The sequence below is a fragment of the Pongo pygmaeus genome, chromosome 7, assembly GCF_028885625.2.
Source record: "Pongo pygmaeus isolate AG05252 chromosome 7, NHGRI_mPonPyg2-v2.0_pri, whole genome shotgun sequence".
NCBI classification, from domain to species: domain Eukaryota; kingdom Metazoa; phylum Chordata; class Mammalia; order Primates; family Hominidae; genus Pongo; species Pongo pygmaeus.
The window spans coordinates 11,774,744-11,792,471 of NC_072380.2; the positions used below are offsets into that span (position 1 = coordinate 11,774,744).

Below are 17,728 nucleotides of genomic sequence, written 5' to 3' on the forward strand. Positions count from 1 at the left end.
TAGGACATCATTTACAAGACTTACATTTCTTGGATGTTCCCCAAATTTCTCACATAGAGCTGGCATTACTAGAAAGTTAAATACTTGCTGCTTTTAATTATATTGAATTCCACCGAGGGAGCTTAAAGGTTAGGCATTTTGTGATGGGTGTGCATTCTACTACCAAATGTAATAACTAGAATAGAAATTCCAGAAAAGGAAAAGTATTTATCAAACACTGAAACTGCTTTGAGAAATGGCTTTGTCAAGTTAACTGGTTATCATTAGATTTATTACAGTGGTTAGGAAAAACTGACCTCGTAGATGTCTATAACAATGTAATCGTCTGTTTAGAATAATGCCCCCCGTTACACAGCTGTAAACACAAGAACTTTCCCTTGCGAGTTCAATAATCTTAGCAACAGTTCTCTTTCCAAACAGGCCAAGAAAGATATGTTGCTTTGGGAAACTGGAAAATCAACAGACCAAAACACCCAGAAGAACTGGGTGGAGAGAAGATAGAGCCCGTTCACTCTGCAGTCTCTGCAGAGGTACAGAGTGACAGCAGCCATGGGTGCCCTTGTAAGGCTCTGTCCCAGCTCCCAACCCTGCCACCCGGGGCCACCACCACAATTCCCTGCCGAGCCCTGCACACATGGGCTGCAAAAATGGTGAGGAAAAAGAAGATTTCAAACGAATTCATCCCCAAGTTACAAACATGGTTCATGGAGCTTTAGTAAAAATTATTTTAAATTTTTTACTTCATCTACAGACATGCGACTCAAACCTGATTCTTTCGGATTCCAAATGTTCTCTTTCTGTGTGCATTTGCAAGGATGGACTCCACTGCGTAAGTGGGCTAATTGATCCTTATGAGCAATGAGTCCTGCGTGTGTTCATTAGGAATGTCCCATGGGTGAATAAGTAGTTGGGAAATGAGTCAATCAGTTTCTTCCTTTCTGTTCCATACTAGTAGTTCTGAACCTGCCAATGTGTCTCAAATATAACTAGGTATCTTTAGAGTCCTTTTTGTTTTTCTTGAGACAAGGTCTGTTGCTCAGGCTGGAGTTCCGTGGTGGGATCATAGCTCACTGTAGCCTTCAATTGCTGGGCTCAAGCCATCCTTTGGCCTCAGCCTCCCAAAGGGCTAGGATTATATGTGGGAGCCACCGCACCCTGCTTCTTTAGAGTACTTCATTTTTATACATATATGTTATTTCTTTTTTATTGTTGTTATTTTTAATAGTCTTTTTAGTTTTGGTTTGGTGTTTTTGTTTTTTGTATTTTGTTTTTTGTTTTTTTTTCTTTGAGACAGCGTCTCACTCTGTCACCCAGGTTGGAGTGCAGTGGTGCAACCTCAGCTCACTGCAACCTCTGCCTCCCAGGTTCAAGTGATTCTCCTGCCTCAGCCTCCCGAGTGGCTGGGATTACAGGTGCCTGCCACCATGCCCAGCTAGTTTTTGTATTTTTAGTAGAGGCAGGGTTTCACCATGTTGGCCAGGCTAGTCTCAAACTCCTGACCTCAGGTGATCCACCCACCTCAGCCTCCCAAAGTGCTGGGATTACAGGTATGAGCCACCTCCACCCGGCCATAATAGACTATCTAAAATTAAGCAAAACTAATCAATAATCAGAATGACTGGAGCAACTTTCTAAAACCTGCAAATTCCTCTGTTGACTTACAATAGTTAAAATACTCAGGGAGGAAATAAGATGTTCAATAGTATAATCATTTCCTTCTCTATAATTCCTCCTGCTCCCACATTTGTAAAGTAGTACTTTAGTTTTTTTATTTACCTATTTATTTAATAATTTCAACTTTTATTCCAGATTCAGGGGGTACATGTGCCAGTTTGTCACATGTGTATATTGCACGATGCTGAGATACAAATGATCTTGTCACTTAGGTGGCAAGCATTAGAGTAATTTACAAGTGCTATTTGAGTGAAAGCATTGTCTTCTGTACTCTCATCTTGAGCAAAAGAAATCATTCTGATTGCATAACTTGTTTATACTTCTCAAAATACTTTCATACGTGTTTGATGCCCATAACTAATACAGTACCCTTTAATCCATCCAGCATTGCCAGGGAAGATTGCCAAGGAGGTATTGACATAACGGAATGTTACCACACCTTTTAAAAATCTGTTGGAATAAAAACCTTTCTAAAATACATTGCAACAAAGAAATGTAAATTAAAATATGAGCGCTTTTAAAAATTTTTCTTATCATATTAACAAGGATTTTAAAAACTATCATACCCAGCTTCAGAGAGGATTCAAGGGAAAAGATCCTCCTAGACATTCCTAATGGGATTGTGAATTCTGACATTTTTGGGAAGGTGATTTTGGAATATGGATCGAGATGTTCAAACCATTAACCCCACGATCCTTTTGTCCTTTTAATAAATATTAAAAGTGGCTGGTGCAGTGGCTCATGCCTGTAATCCTAGCACTTTGGGAGGCCGAGGTGGGAGGATGGCTTGAGCCCAGGAGTTTGAGACCAGCCTGGGCCACACAGCAAGTCCCTCATCTCTATAAAAAATAAAAAGAGTAGCCAAGCATGGTGGTGCACACCTGTAGTCCCAGCTACTAGGGAGGGCTGAGGGAAGAGGATTGCTTGAGCCCAGGGAGTCAAGGCTGCAGTGAGCCATGACTGCACCACTGTACTCCAGCCTGGGTGGCAGAAAGAGACCCTGTCTCAAAAACTAATAATAAAATAAAATAAATTTAAAAAGAGTGCCAATCACTCTCTGGTCACTCAAGGTACGCAGGTGAACAACACAAGCCAGCTCTCTGCTCTCGGGAAGCTTACATTCTAATGAAGAGAGAGTAAGACAATACATATGTACACAGATAAAGAAAGAAGATAAATTCAGACACAATGCTTCCTAGGAAGAGAAACAAGCATGGATATGAGGACCCTAAAGGCGAGGGAGGAGGTTGCTTTGCTTGGTGCTCAATAAAGACCCCTATGGCAATTGGCCAGTGCTCCCACCAATCCAGCCTCCACTCAGCATTCATAAGAGAGTCTCTAGCCAGGCGTCATGGCACACACCTGTAATTCCAGCTACTAGGGAGGCCGAGGCAGGAGGATCACTTGAGCCCAGAGGTTCCGGCCTGCAGTGAGCTATGATCGTGCCACTGCACAGCAGCCTGGGCAACAGAATGAGACTCTGTCTCCAAAAAGGAGAGAGAGAGAAAGAGAGCCTCTACTAAAAGCAAACCATGAAATCCAACCTACTTTCCCCAAGGGCAAGACAGCTACATGAGGTGCGAGGGAAGTTGTTGGGCGAGATTTCCAGAAACGCTTCTTTAAATCTGAGACAGTCTCAGGTCAATTGTATATAATACTATTTTAGATATATCTGAGAAAATTTTTGAATTTAAAAAGAAGTTAATTAAGGGCTAAGGAGAAAAGCAATTCTGGATTAGATGTTGTTCTGAAAATATATGTTCTCTGCTTCCTCCACTTTTTTAGCCATAAAACTTTGAGTAAAATTGTTCAAGGTTTAGTGGAAACTTCTTGCTTGGGGGAAGGAGACTGTTGAGGGAAGAATGTTATATAATATTTGTGTGCGTGTATATATATGTGTGTGTGTGTATTTGCAGCATAACTCTCTGTGCTCATATGTATGGCAAAATTGTAGAATACTTGAAAGAAGCAAAATGAGGTAGAAAAACCTGCTGGGGCAGGAGTTTGTTGACTTGGAGACCTGTCCCAGTTCTGCTCAGACTAGCTGTGTAATCTTGAAATCTTTCAGTTAATACTGTGGAACCCAGCTTCTTTAAAACTTGAGGAAATTGGACTGGATCATCTGTAAGGCCTCATCCATGTTATGGAAGGTCTTGTCACCTTTTTTTTTTTTTTTAGACAGGTTCTCACTCTGTTGCTCAGGCTGGAGGGCAGTGCTGCGATCTTGGCTCACTGCAGCCTCGAGGTCCCGGGCTCAAGCGATCCTCTCACCTAAGTCTCCTAAGTAGCTAGGCCAATAGGTGTATGCCACCATGCCCAGCTAATTTTTGCATCTTTTGTAGAGATGGGGTTTCACCATGTTGCCCAGGCTAGGTCACCTTTCTTTTTTCCCTCCTACTGTTGATATTGCACACACACACACACACGCACACTCACACACACGTGCACACAGGTTAAAAATGAAATCTCACCATGACCTTTATAAAAAACAAGTGCATAGAGCAGGAAAATTCCAGTCATAAAATAATGAACTCTTTATATCTAGAAAACTTAATACAGATTGCAGGCTGATACAGGAACGTGTATACAGTCTTTGAGTATAACATACTTCATGTGTATGAATGACGTACTCTGCAGCTAAATCAATAATGGGGGCTTATATTTGTATAGGTCTTTAGTGTTCCCAAAACAATTTTATGTCATATCACTTGCAATTTTGGAGACTCGTGCGATTTTTAGAAATAGGTAAGGCAATGAGAATGATTTCTCTTTTACTGAGGCTTAGAAGTATAAAATGGCTTGGCCAGGTTTACGCAGCAATGGGCAGCCATCAAATCTTCTCCCAGTTCACAGGCATTTATTCCCATCTGCCACGTTGCAAGGCAGCTGGAATGACTGTCACCATTCATGCTTCCTCCACCCCTCACTCCACTGCAGCTCAGCTGAGGCCACTGAGAACATCAGAACAGTGGGGCAATGTGATCACCAAGTTTCCCAAAATAGAAGCTACCACAGAGATAAACCAGCCAGCTGTTTCCCTCTCAACTCACCTGCCTGTCACATTTTAGTCTCTGCAGTGGGGGCTGCCAGACCTCTTATTTCTTCCTTTCTTTTAAATTTCAGGTAAGAAAATAGAATACTTAAAATGTTAAGTATGTCCCTTCCTTTAAAAACAATGACCGGCACTCATAACTGAACATTCCTTGAATAACAAAATGTCCTACATCTTCACAAAGTCATGCATCTGATTCCTTTCTGCCTGTCATTTGTCACCCTCCTTCACCGTGCCCAACAACCCAAAGGCCAGGTGAACACGAAGTCAAATCACTGGAGTGTTGGTGAGTTCAAAAGTCATCAGGTGCCCACCGGCCGCTCTGAAAAGCCATCTTTGCATTGTCCCCATTTTATTGGCAGAGTCCTCAAACTCTTGCTTTCTTGTTATCCAATGCATGGGATCACCGGGGGGCCTGCTGTGTCACAGACATCCATCTGTGGACACCAACTCTGAGATGACCACCAACCACTTAAAGGAGAAGAAGGAAGTTGTGCAGGTGGAGAAAGGGGAAGAGATGCCCCTACTAGTGGGAACCCCAATGAAGAAAATGGGGAGATGAGGCTGATGATGAGGAGGACAAAGAAGATGAAGAAGATGGGGAGGAAGAGGAGGAGGAAGAAGGTGGAGGCAAGGAACAGGGTGGAGATGAATGAAGAAGCTAAAGCCCCTGGTGGCAAACAGGGCACTGAAGATAAAGAAGATAGTGGTGTTGATATCGCGAAGCAGAAGATGAGGAGGATAGCCAGACAGCAGAAAAGTCAAAGAAAAAAAAAGGCGGCCGTGACCTATTCACCCTCCACTTCCCTTCTCAGAAACTAGACATGGTCACTTTGGAGAGAGAGGCCCAGCCACTGCCGACAGCGCCACCTGCTGGTGACACACTCTCCACCACCCGCCCAAAACCACAACATGAGTTTGCAACAGGAGAGGAAAAAAGAATCACAACTTCCAAGGCCCTGGTTTTTTGCGTTTTTAAGTAGTTTTAAAAGGAGATTTGTTAGTATTTTTTAGTTTCCTTTTATATTTTTGCACATATTGTCAGGAGTCAGGCTTTTTTTTTTTTTTTTTTTGAGACAGAGTCTCACTCTGCTGCCCAAGCTGGAGTGCAGTGGTGCGATCTCGGCTCACTGCAAGCTCCGCCTCCCGAGTTCATGCCATTCTCCTGCCTCAGCCTCCCGAGTAGCTGGGACTACAAGTGCCCGCCACTACGCCTGGCTAATTTTTTGTATTTTTAGTAGAGACGGCGTTTCACCGTGTTAGCCAGGATGGTCTTGATCTCCTGACCTCGTGATCCGCCTGCCTCGGCCTCCCAAAGTGCTGGGATTACAGGTGTGAGCCACCGCGCCCAGCCAGGAGTCAGCCATTTTTGATGATCTCAGGTGATCAAACCAGCGTCCTGAGCATCCTCCGTCCTACTTCTAACTTTACTTGTGGTGTGATCAAGCTCATTATCACCTCAAAGGACAAAAGAAACCTCGTAGAAAGAAGCAAAAACAACTAAACAATCTTATTCTGAGCATTCCAGTAACTTTTTTTGTACATGCACTTAGCTGTACTATAGATAGTTAGTGTCAGGTCTCGGAGCCCAAGCTAAGCCATCATATCCCCTGTGACCTGCACATACACATCCAGATGGCCGGTTCCTGCCTTAACTGATGACATTGTCTTGTGAAATTCCTTCTCCTGGCTCATCCTGGCTCAAAAGCTCCCCTACTGAGCACCTTGTGACCCCCACTCCTGCCCACCAGAGAACAACCCCCCTTTTTCCTTTACCTACCCAAATCCTATAAAACGGCCCCACCCCTATCTCCCTTCGCTGACTCTCTTTTCGGACTCAGCCCATCTGCACCCAGGTGAAATAAACAGCCCTGTTGCTCACACAAAGCCTGTTTGGTGGTCTCTTCACACGGACGTGCATGAAATTTGGTGCCATGACTCGGATCGGGGGACCACCCTTGGGAGATCAATCCCCTGTCCTCCTGCTCTTTGCTCCGTGAAAAAGATCCACCTAGGACCTCAGGTCCTCAGACCCACCAGCCCGAGGAACAACTCACCAATTTTAAATTAGGTAAGCGGCCTCTTCTTACTCTCTTCTGCAACCTCTCTCACTATCCCTCAACCACTTTCTCCTTCCAATCTTGGCACCACCCTTCAATCTCTCCCTTCTCTTAATTTCAATTCCTTTCATTTTCTGGTAGAGACAAAGGAGACACGTTTTATCTGTGGACCCAAAACTCCAGCGCTGGTCACAGACTCAGGAAGGCAGCCTTCCCTTGGTGTTTAATCATTGCAGGGATGCCTCTCTGATAATTCACCCACGTTTCAGAGGTGTCTGACTATGCAAGGATGCCTGCCTTGGTCCTTCACCCTTAGTGGCAAGTACTGCTTTTCTGGGGGGGCAAGAACCCCCCAACTCCTTCTCTCCATGTCTCTACCCCTTCTCTGCTTTTCTGGGGGGCAAGAACTCCCCAACCCCTTCTCCTTCACCCTTAGCAGCAAGTACTGCTTTTCTAGGGGGCAAGACCCTCCCGATCCCTTATTTCCGTGCCCCGACCTCTTATCTCTGCACCCCGATCCCTTATTTCCATGCCCCAACCTCTTATCTCTGTGCCCCAACCCCTTATTTCCACACCCCGACCTCTTATCTCTGTGCCCCAACCCCTTATTTACACACCCCAACCCCCCTTCCTGCTTTTCTAGATGGTAAGAACCCCTGAACCCTTCCCTCCGTGTCTCTATTCTCTCTTTTCTCTGGGCTTGCCTCCTTCACTATGGGCAACCTTCTACCTTCCATTCCCCCTTCTTCTCCCTTAGCCTGTGTTCTCAAGAACTTAAAACCTCTTCAACTCACACCTGACCTAAAACCTAAATGCCTTATTTTCTTCTGCAATGTCACTTGACCCCAATATAAACTCTACAGTGGTTCCAAATAGCCAGAAAACGGCACTTTCAATTTTTCCATCCTACAAGATCTAAATAATTCTTGTCGTAAAATGGGCAAACGGTCTGAGGTGCCTGACATCCAGGCATTCTTTTACACATCGGTCCCTCCCTAGTCTCTGTACCCCATGCAACTCATCCCAAATCTTCCGTCTTTCCCTCCTGCCTGTCCCCTCAGTCCCAACCCCAAGCATCGCTGAGTCTTTCTAATCTTCCTTTTCTATAGACCCATCTGACCTCTCCCCTCCTTGCCAGGCCGAGCTAGGTCCCAATTCTTCCTCAGCCTCCGCTCCTCCACCCTACAATCCTTTTATCACCTCCCCTCCTCACACGCAGTCTAGCTTACAGTTTCATTCCATGACTAGCCCTCCCCCACCTGCCCAGCAATTTCCTCTTAAAAAGGTGGCTGGAGCTAAAGGCATAGTCAAGGTTAATGCTCCCTTTTTCTTTATCCGACCTCTCCCAAATCAGTTAGTGTTTAGGCTCTTTTTCATCAAATATAAAAAACCCAGCCCAGTTCATGACCCCTTTAGCAGCAACTCTGAGATGCTTTACAGCCCTAGACCCTAAAAGGTCAAAAGGCCATCTTATTCTCAATATACATTTTATTTTATTACCCAATCTGCTCCCAACATTAAATAAAGCTCCAAAAATTAAATTCCGGCCCTCAAACCCCACAACAGGACTTAATTAACCTTGCCTTCAAGGTGTACAATAATAGAGTAGAGGCAGCCAAGTAGCAACATATTTCTGAGTTGCAATTCCTTGCCTCCACTGTGAGACAAACCCCAGCCACATCTCCAGCACACAAGAACTCCAAACACCTGAACTGCAGCTGCCAGGGGTTCCTCCAGAACCTCCTCCCCCAGGAGCTTGCTACAAGTGCCGGAAATCTGGCCACTGGGCCAAGGAATGCCCACAGCCCGCGATTCCTCCTAAGCCTCATCCCATCTGTGCAGGACCCCACTGAAAATCAGACTGTTCAACTCACCTGGCAGCCACTCCCAGAGCCCCTGGAACTCTGGCCCAAGGCTCTCTGACTGACTCCTTCCCAGACCTTCTTGGCTTAGCAGCTGAAGACTGACACTGCCTGATCACCTCGGAAGCCTACAGGACCATCACAGACACTCTGGTTAACTCTCACAGTGGAGGGTAAGTCCGTCCCCTTCTTAATCAATATGGAGGCTACCCACTCCACATTACCTTCTTTTCAAGGGCCTCTTTCCCTTGCCTCCATAATTGTTGTAGGTATTGACAGTCAGGCTTCTAAACCTCTTAAAACTCCCCAACTCTGATGCCAACTTAGAAAACATTCTTTTAGGCACTCTTTAGTTATCCCCACCTGCCCAGTTCCCTTATTAGGCCAAGACATTTTAACTAAATTATCTGCTTCCCTGACTATTCCTGGACTACAGCTATATCTCATTGCTGCCCTTCTTCCCAATCCAAAGCCTCCTTTGCGTCCTCCTCTTGTATTCCCCCACCTTAACCCACAATTGTAAGATACCTCTACTCCCTCCTTTGTGACCGATCATGCACCCCTTACCATCTCATTAAAACCTAATCACCCCTACCCCACTCAACACCAATATCCCATCCCACAGCATGCTTTAAAAAGATTAAAGCCTGCTATCACTCACCTGCTACAGCATGGCCTTTTAAAGCCTATAAACTCCCCTTACAATTCCCCCATTTCACCTGTCCTAAAACCAAAGTTTACGGGTTAGTTCAAGATCTGCGCCTTATCAACCAAATTGTTTTGCCTATCCACCCACTGGTGCCAAACCCATATACTCTCTTATCCTCAATACCTCCCTCCACAATCCATTATTCTGTTCTAGATCTCAAACATGCTTTCTTTATTATTCCTTTGTACCCTTCATCCCAGCCTCTCTTCGCTTTCACTTGGACTGACCCTGACACCCATCAAGCTCAGCAAATTACCTGGGCTGTACTGCCACAAGGCTTCACAGACAGCCCCCTTTACTTCAGTCAAGCCCAAATTTCTTCCTCATCTGTTACCTATCTCGGCATAATTCTCATAAAAACACACGTGCTCTCCCTGCTGATTGTGTCCGGCTCATCTCCCAAACCCCAATCCCTTACAAAACAACAACTCCTTTCCTTCCTAGGCATGGTTAGTGCGGTCAGAATTCTTAGACAAGAGCCGGGACCGCACCCTGTAGCCTTTCTGTCCAAACAACTTGACCTTACTGTTTTAGCCTAGCCCTCATGTCTGCGTGCAGTGGCCGCCACCACCCTAATACTTTTAGAGGCCCTTAAAATCACAAACTATGCTCGACTCACTCTCTACAGCTCTCATAACTTCCAAAGTCTATTTTCTTCCTCACACCTGACGCATATACTTTCTGCTCGCTGGCTCCTTCAGCTGTACTCACTCTTTGTTAAGTCCCACAATTACCATTGTTCCTGGCCCGGACTTCAATCTGGCCTCCCACATTATTCTGGATAGTACACCTGACCCTCATGACTGTATCTCTCTGATCCACCTGACATTCACCCCATTTCCCCATATTTCCTTCTTTCCTGTTCCTCACCCTGATCACATTTAGTTTATTGATGGCAGTTCCACCAGGCCTAATCACCACTCACCAGCAAAGGCAGGCTATGCTATAATATCTTCCACATCTATCATTGAGGCTACCGCTCTGCCCCCCTCCACTACCTCTCAGCAAGCCGAATTAGTTGCCTTAACTCAAGCCCTCACTCTTGCAAAAGGACTACACATCAATATTTATACTGATTCTAAATATGCCTTTCATATTCTGCACCACCATGCTGTTATATACGCTGAAAGAGGTTTCTTCACTACACAAGGGTCCTCCATCATTAATGCCTCTTTAATAAAAACTCTGCTCAAGGCCGCTTTACTTCCAAAGGAAGCTGGGGTCATTCACTGCAAGGGGCATCAAAAGGCATCAGACCCCGTCACTCAGGGCAACGCTTATGCTGATAAGGTGGCTAGACAATCAGTTAGCTCTCCAACTTCTGTCCCTCACGGCCAGTTTTTCTCCTTCACATCGGTCACTCCCACCTACCCCCCCACTGAAACTTCCACCTATCAATCTCTTCCCACACAAGGCAAATGGTTCTTAGACCAAGGAAAATATCTCCTTCCAGCCTCACAAGCCCATTCTATTCTGTCGTCATTTCATAACCTCTTCCATGTAGGTTACAAGCCGCTAGCCCGTCTCTCAGAACCTCTCATTTCCTTTCCATCATGGAAATCTATCCTCAAGGAGATCACTTCTCAGTGTTCCATCTGCTATTCTACTACTCCTCAAGGATTGTTCAGGCCCCCTCCCTTCCCTACACATCAAGCTCGGAGATTTGCTCCACCCCAGGACTGGCAAATTGGCTTTACTCAACATGCCCCGAGTCAGAAAACTAAAATATCTCTTAGTCTGGGTAGACACTTTCACTGGATGGGTAGAGGTCTTTCTCGCAGGGTCTGAGAAGACCACTGCGGTCATTTCTTCCCTTCTGTCAGACATAATTCCTCAGTTTGGCCTTCCCACCTCTATACAGTCTGATAACGGACCAGCCTTTACTAGTCAAATCAACCAAGCAGTTTCTCAGGCTCTTGGTATTCAGTGCAACCTTCATATCCCTTACCATCCTCAATCTTCAGGAAAGGTAGAACGGACTAATGGTCTTTTAAAGACACACCTCACCAAGCTCAGCCTCCAACTTAAAAAGGACTGGACAATACTTTTACCACTTTCCCTTCTCAGAATTCAGGCCTGTCCTCAGAATGCTACAAGATACAGCCCGTTTGAACTCCTGTATGGACGCTCTTTTTATTAAGCCCCAGTCTCATTCCAGACACTAGACCAACTTGGACTGTGCCCCCAAAAACTTGTCATCCCTACCATCTTCTGTCTAGTCATACTCCTATTCACCATTCTCAACTACTCATACATGCCCTGCTCTTGTTTACACTGCCGGTTTCACTGTTTCTCCAGGCCATCACAGCTGATATCTCCTGGTGCTATCCCCAAATTGTCACTCTTAACTCTTGAAGTAAATAAATAATCTTTGCTGGCAGGGCTATGCTGAACCTCCTTAGGTACTCTCTAGTTAGATGTCCTAGGTCCTCCCAATTCTTAGTCCTTTAATACCTGTTTTTCTCCTTGTCTTATTCCGTTCTTTTTTCAATTCATTCAAAATTGTATCCAGGCCATCACCAATAATTCTATAAGACAAATGTTTCTTCTGACAACCCCACAATATCACCCCTTACCACAAAATCTTCCTTCAGCTTAATCTCTCCCACTCTAGGTTCCCACGCTACCCTTAATCGAAGCAGCCCTGAGAAACATCACCCATTATCTCTCCATACCACCCCCAAAAATTTTCACCACCCCAACACTTTACCACTATTTCATTTTATTTTTCTTATTAATATAAGAAGACAGGAATGTCAGGCCTCTGAGCCCAAGCTAAGCCATCATATCCCCTGTGACCTGCACGTACACATCCAGATGGCCAGTTCCTGCCTTAACTAATGACATTCCACCACAAAAGAAGTGAAAATGGCCTGTTCCTGCCTTAACTGATGACATTGTCTTGTGAAATTCCTTCTCCTGGCTCATCCTGGCTCAAAAGCTCCCCTACTGAGCACCTTGTGACCCCCACTCCTGCCCGCCAGAGAACAACCCCCCTTTTTCCTTTACCTACCCAAATCCTGTAAAACGGCCCCACCCCATCTCCCTTCGCTGACTCTCTTTTCGGACTCAGCCCGCCTGCACCCAGGTGAAATAAACAGCCTTGTTGCTCACACAAAGCCTGTTTGGTGGTCTCTTCACATGGACGCGCATGGAAGTTGGTTTGTATGAGACGGTTAAAAAGGCCAAAGATAAAAGATTTATTCATTTATTTATTTATTTGTCTATGAAGCTGCTGTTTTTTTGTTTTTTTGTTTTTTTTTTTTTTTGGCCTATTTCACGGATGTGTGAAACAATGTCCAACGATGAACTGGAATTTTATTTATTTTGCTGAGTTGTTCTAATGACAACAGCAAAGACATCATGCATAAATCTTGTATAAGATCCACATGTGGTTGCCAAGATAGGAAATAACTATCCTAATTCAATTAAGTCAAGTTAAACAGAAGACGATACTTTCAGGGATCATTTCTGTAGTTCGCTACTAGAGAAGTTCCTCTAAACGTGTAGAGAAAAAAAATGTTAAACAGGAATATATGAAGATCATCTAAGAATGGACCAAATGCCACAATGTCATTATCATTTTTATTCATCACCTCATTAACGTGGACAAAACCATTGCCCCTTCTGAGTTCTCATGGCAGGGATTAGTTATCATGCCCTTCATACCTGGAGCTAGCCCCATGAGTAAATGTGTTCCTGGTTTAACTCTGGAAATGCTCAGACATTAGTTAAGGGACTGTGGGGCACATAGCAACCTACAAGGTCTTAAATAGGAACTGCCCGTGGCTCCACCCTTTCTCTCAGCACACATTCACTCCATCAGGAAATCCCATCAGCTCTGCCGGATTCCTGGATCTTTTCACTCACCAGCTCCAGGGCCACGTGAGGGCTCTGGGTAATTTGCAGCAGTCTGTCTGCTCCGACTTCTCCCCCAGCTCCTGCCTTTGACCCCCTGCAGTCTGTTCTGAATGCAGCAGCCAGCCAGAGCTACTCTTTTCAAACGCCAGACAGATCTCATCACTCTTGTGGCTGAAAACCTTCTGGTCCTCCCACCTCACCCTTAGGAAAGCCCAAATGCTTGAAATGGCCCCCAAGGCCCTGTGAGATCCACCCCCTGGACTTCTCTGACATTAACTCCTATTACTCCAATTGCTTGCCTCGTTTTGGCCTTCCTGGTTTCCTACTGTTCTTCCCCATGGTTGGTGCCTCTGCCAGACTCAGTGTCCCCAGGCAGCTCCCAAGGCTCTCTCACCTCCTTGCTGGGCTCTGTCCTGACCACACTTTACATCTGCAGCAGGTTTCACCCTCCGGTTTTCTCCAAACCACCCCCAACCCTTGATGCTCATTTTCCTAAAGCAATGAACATCTTTTAATTTAATTGACAACAGACTTAAGGATGTTTACTTTCTTCCTCTCCTCACTAGAATGTACAGTCCATACAAAGAGGGATTTTTGTCTTTCTCACTGTGCCTAAAATAGTGTCTGGCTCATAGAGGGCCCATAAAAAATATGTGATGAATCAGCAAATGACTAGATGCCTAACACTTGTTTTGCAAACCACAAACTAGTTAACAACTGTGATTTCTAAACTTGGACCTCAAAAATGACTGGGTCTGTGAGCTACGTGGTGGGTCTTCTAGGTGGCGATTCGAGCTGTTGGCAATCCCTAATGGGTTTCATTCTGCAATTACAAGTTGTGTGAGGCAGCACAGCCCAGAGTTTGGCAAAGCACTTGAAAAAAATTAGTGGCTAACACGTACATAGGAGCCAGGCACGGTGGCTCACATCAATCATCCCAGCACTTTGGGAGGCTGAGGCAGGAGGATCACTTGAACCCAGGAGGTCAAGGCTGCAGTAAGCGGTGATTGCGCCACCATACTCCAGCCTGGGTGACAGAGCGAGACCCTGTCTCAAACAAAACAAAACAAAAAACAAAAAAACAGGCTGGTGTGGTGGCTCAGGCCTGTAATCCTAGCACTTTTGGAGGCCGAGGCAGGCAGATCACTTGAGGTCACGAGTTTGAGATCAGCCTGGCCAACATGTTGAAACCCCACCTCTATAAAAAACACAAAAATTAACCAGGTATGGTGGTGCTGCCTATAGTTCCAGCTACTCAGGAGGCTAAGGCAGAAGAATCACTTGAACACAGATGACAGAGGTTACAGTGAGCCGAGATCTCACCACTGCACTCCAGCTTGGGTCACAGAGCAAGACTTTGTCTCAAAAAACAGACAATTACATGGGGAAAGTGTTCCCATGTAATTGATGGGATAGTCAAAATTGATGGGTAATCAAAAGTGTTTGATTACATCAAAAGTAATCAGGGAAGTATTTATCAAATCAATACAACCATTTTTCAGCTACTACGTTGGTAAAGGTTTTTAAAAACTATAATAATGCTGGCAAAGGACCAAAAAATATGCACCTTTAGACCTTGCCCTTTAGAAAACAGAGCCCTTCGCGAAGTTATTTGGAATATGGGCCAAAAGCCTTAAGATGTTCAGGAATTAATTTGTGGGAATTTACCTTAAATGTGGAAACATCTTTATGGACAAATATTTTATTTACAGATGCATTTATAAAAGCCAAACTTGAAAGCAACCTACATGACTGGCCATAAGAACATGGTTAAGCAAACTATACATGGCTCATCAACTCAATTCTGTTTTTAGTGACTCACTAATAGTTTAACAATGTGGGAAAGTCCTAATATGATGCTGTATAACCCCTTACCCCAACAGATTAGGGGAAAAGGCAGGTCAAATCACAACAGAGGTAGGAGCAGGACAGAGCTGTGCTCCTACATTCTCTGACTTCAGGGAGTGCCCCATCCAGCTGATGCCATATCCCCAGAGACAGTGTCTTCCACTTCCAGTGGAGCTGGGGATCACAGCTCCAAGGCCCAGAAACCTTTCCATTTCCAAACTCTTCTTCACGATGTCTCCTCTAAGCTCCAGGAACCCATAGCACATAGGTACCCTGTGAGATCCCAGAGCTTCTGAGGGATGTGTATGAATTAGGATCCAAGTAACAATGTTGGAGCTCAGAAAGTGATGCCCCAAAGTGAAGGCTTAGGAGTGAAGTTTCTCTCTGACCTCCCACTGCCTTTCTGTCTCTTGCCCCTCATTTTTCCCTGAGGCAAGCCATAGAAACTAGTATTCCTCTTCCCCAAGGTGGGTCATAGAAACCAGAACCCCTTTCCCTCAAAGCCAGCTATAAAGCTTAAAAATATTCCTCCCAGGCACGGTGGCTCATGCCGGTAATCCCAGGGCTTTGGGAAGCTGAGAAGGGAGGATCACTTGAGGTCAATTCAACACCAGCCTGGCCAACATGGCAAAACCCCATCTGTACCAAAAATACAAAAAATTAGCCAGGCATGGTGGCGGGTGCCTGTAATCCCAGCTACTCGGGAGGTTGAGGCACCAGAATGGCTTGAACCAGGGAGGCAGAGGTTGCAGTGAGCCAAGATCGCACCACCGTACTCCAACCTGGGCGACAACAAAAAAAAATTACTCTCACCTTCCCCCACCTTTCAATGTATCAGCTGGCCATAAATAAAGACCCTCATTCCAGAGGGGTCCCGCCCTACATCAAGGAAGAAGAAATGCTGCAAACGAGAGGCCAAGAAGAATCTGAACAGGCAAGCCTGGCTAGGTTTCCCCATTCAGTTTATTACTGTCAGCTCTGTTAAATCAAGTCTGGCCTAAAGCTCTCTCCTTACATATTTTAAGTTTGACCTAAAGTACGTCATGAACTATAATCTAAATGGAGTTGTAAACAGACTGTAGTCTACTCTTGTGCCAATCACTGAGTTTTGGCCAATCAAATGTGGCCAACTGTTTAAATCACATTCAAATAAGGCAAACACTAAGCTATAACCAATCTGCCTGTTTCTGTGCCTCACTTCCGTTTTCTGTATGTCACTTTCTTTTTTCTGTCCACAAATCTTCCACCATGGGGCTGTGCTGGCATCTCTGAGCCTACTCTGGCTCAGGCGGCTGCTGATTCGCGAATTGTTTACTCAATTAAACTCTGTTAAATTTAATTCGGCTGAAGTTTTTCTTTTAACAGTTCATACCCTTTTTGTCCAATCACATATCTGTTTATTATGTGTTGATTTTATTTATTTATTTTTTATTTTTGAGACAGAGTCTTGCTTTGTCACCCAGGCTGGAGTGCAATGACACGATCTCCGCTCACTGCAGCCTCGACACCCTGGGTTCAAGCGAGTCTCCTGCCTCAGCCTCCTGAGTAGCTGGGATTACAGGTGCCTGCTGCCACTGCACCTGGCTAATTTTTGTATTTTTAGTAGAAATGTGGTTTTGCCATGTTGGCCAGCCTGGTCTCAAACTCTTGGCCTCAAGTGATCCACCCCCCTTGGCCTCCCAAAGTGCTGGAATTACAGGCGTGGGCCATGGTGCCTGGCCCAATCACGTGTCTACGTGGCTGTCCCTGCTTCCTTGAACCTAGATGTAAACATGGATAGTTTACTCTGGGTCTTTGGGTCTTTATCCTGAAGCCTCCTGTGCCACATAAAACCAGGATCAAATAAATTTGTTGTGCTTTTTTCTTGGTAACCTGTCTTTTGTTGTAGGGGTGTCAGCCGTGAGCCTTACGATGGGGAGGAAAGGGATCACCCCCTTTCTGTCCCTACAATCCTCACTCCAATTACATAATGAATAGAAACAAAAATGTAAGAATAGAAGTATAAAAAAGAGAAGAAATGTATTTGTAGAAAAGGAAAGCTGAATCCTACAAAAAAGTGCAGCAGAATAGGACTAAGTGGGTACATAACTGATGTATTTTTATGGGGATAATTTAGCCCTCACAACTGTTTTCTAATGGGAGCCTGCCATACAGATGAGTCCAAAAATAGGTTATTTAAAATGTGCTCTAAAACACCATTCCCACTACAGTTTATATCACCTTTAATGTACCAAATCCCATGATGTTGCCTTTCCATGGTAAGAGAGTTGGACTATCTCTGGGGAATTTCAGCAGAATAAATCACAAATCTGGTCAACTTCATATGTGAATGTGGAAATGGGAGTTCGTTGTCACACCCCGTTGCCTATCAGGCCTTAGAACTTTGAATGCCAAAGGGTGTTGTTTACCCACCTATCACAGATACATTTCCTTTCACCTCCAAACAATCTATTGAATACCACCAAAGAGAGGAAGAAAGCAGAGAAATAGAATACTATACTCTGTTATCAATGATTTCAATGTGGTTCTCTGGAGGCAATAGAGGACTTGGCTGCTTTTCAGAAGAGAATTCTTATAATCAGTTCCTCCAAAGTTCTTATGGTTTCAACATCAATTCTCTAACATTCACTGGGTGTCCTACAGTTCAATTCTGGTACTATCT

The 17,728-nt window shown here is 44.8% G+C and overlaps 1 protein-coding gene and 1 pseudogene across 1 annotated transcript in view; one reads left to right on the plus strand and one right to left on the minus strand.

Annotated features, from left to right (window-relative positions):
- ERI1 (exoribonuclease 1) overlaps nt 1–17,728 on the minus strand; it is a 98,042-nt gene that overhangs the window by 28,434 nt on the left and 51,880 nt on the right. The window lies entirely within an intron of this gene.
- LOC129043359 (small nucleolar RNA U3) lies at nt 12,804–12,886 on the plus strand (annotated as a pseudogene).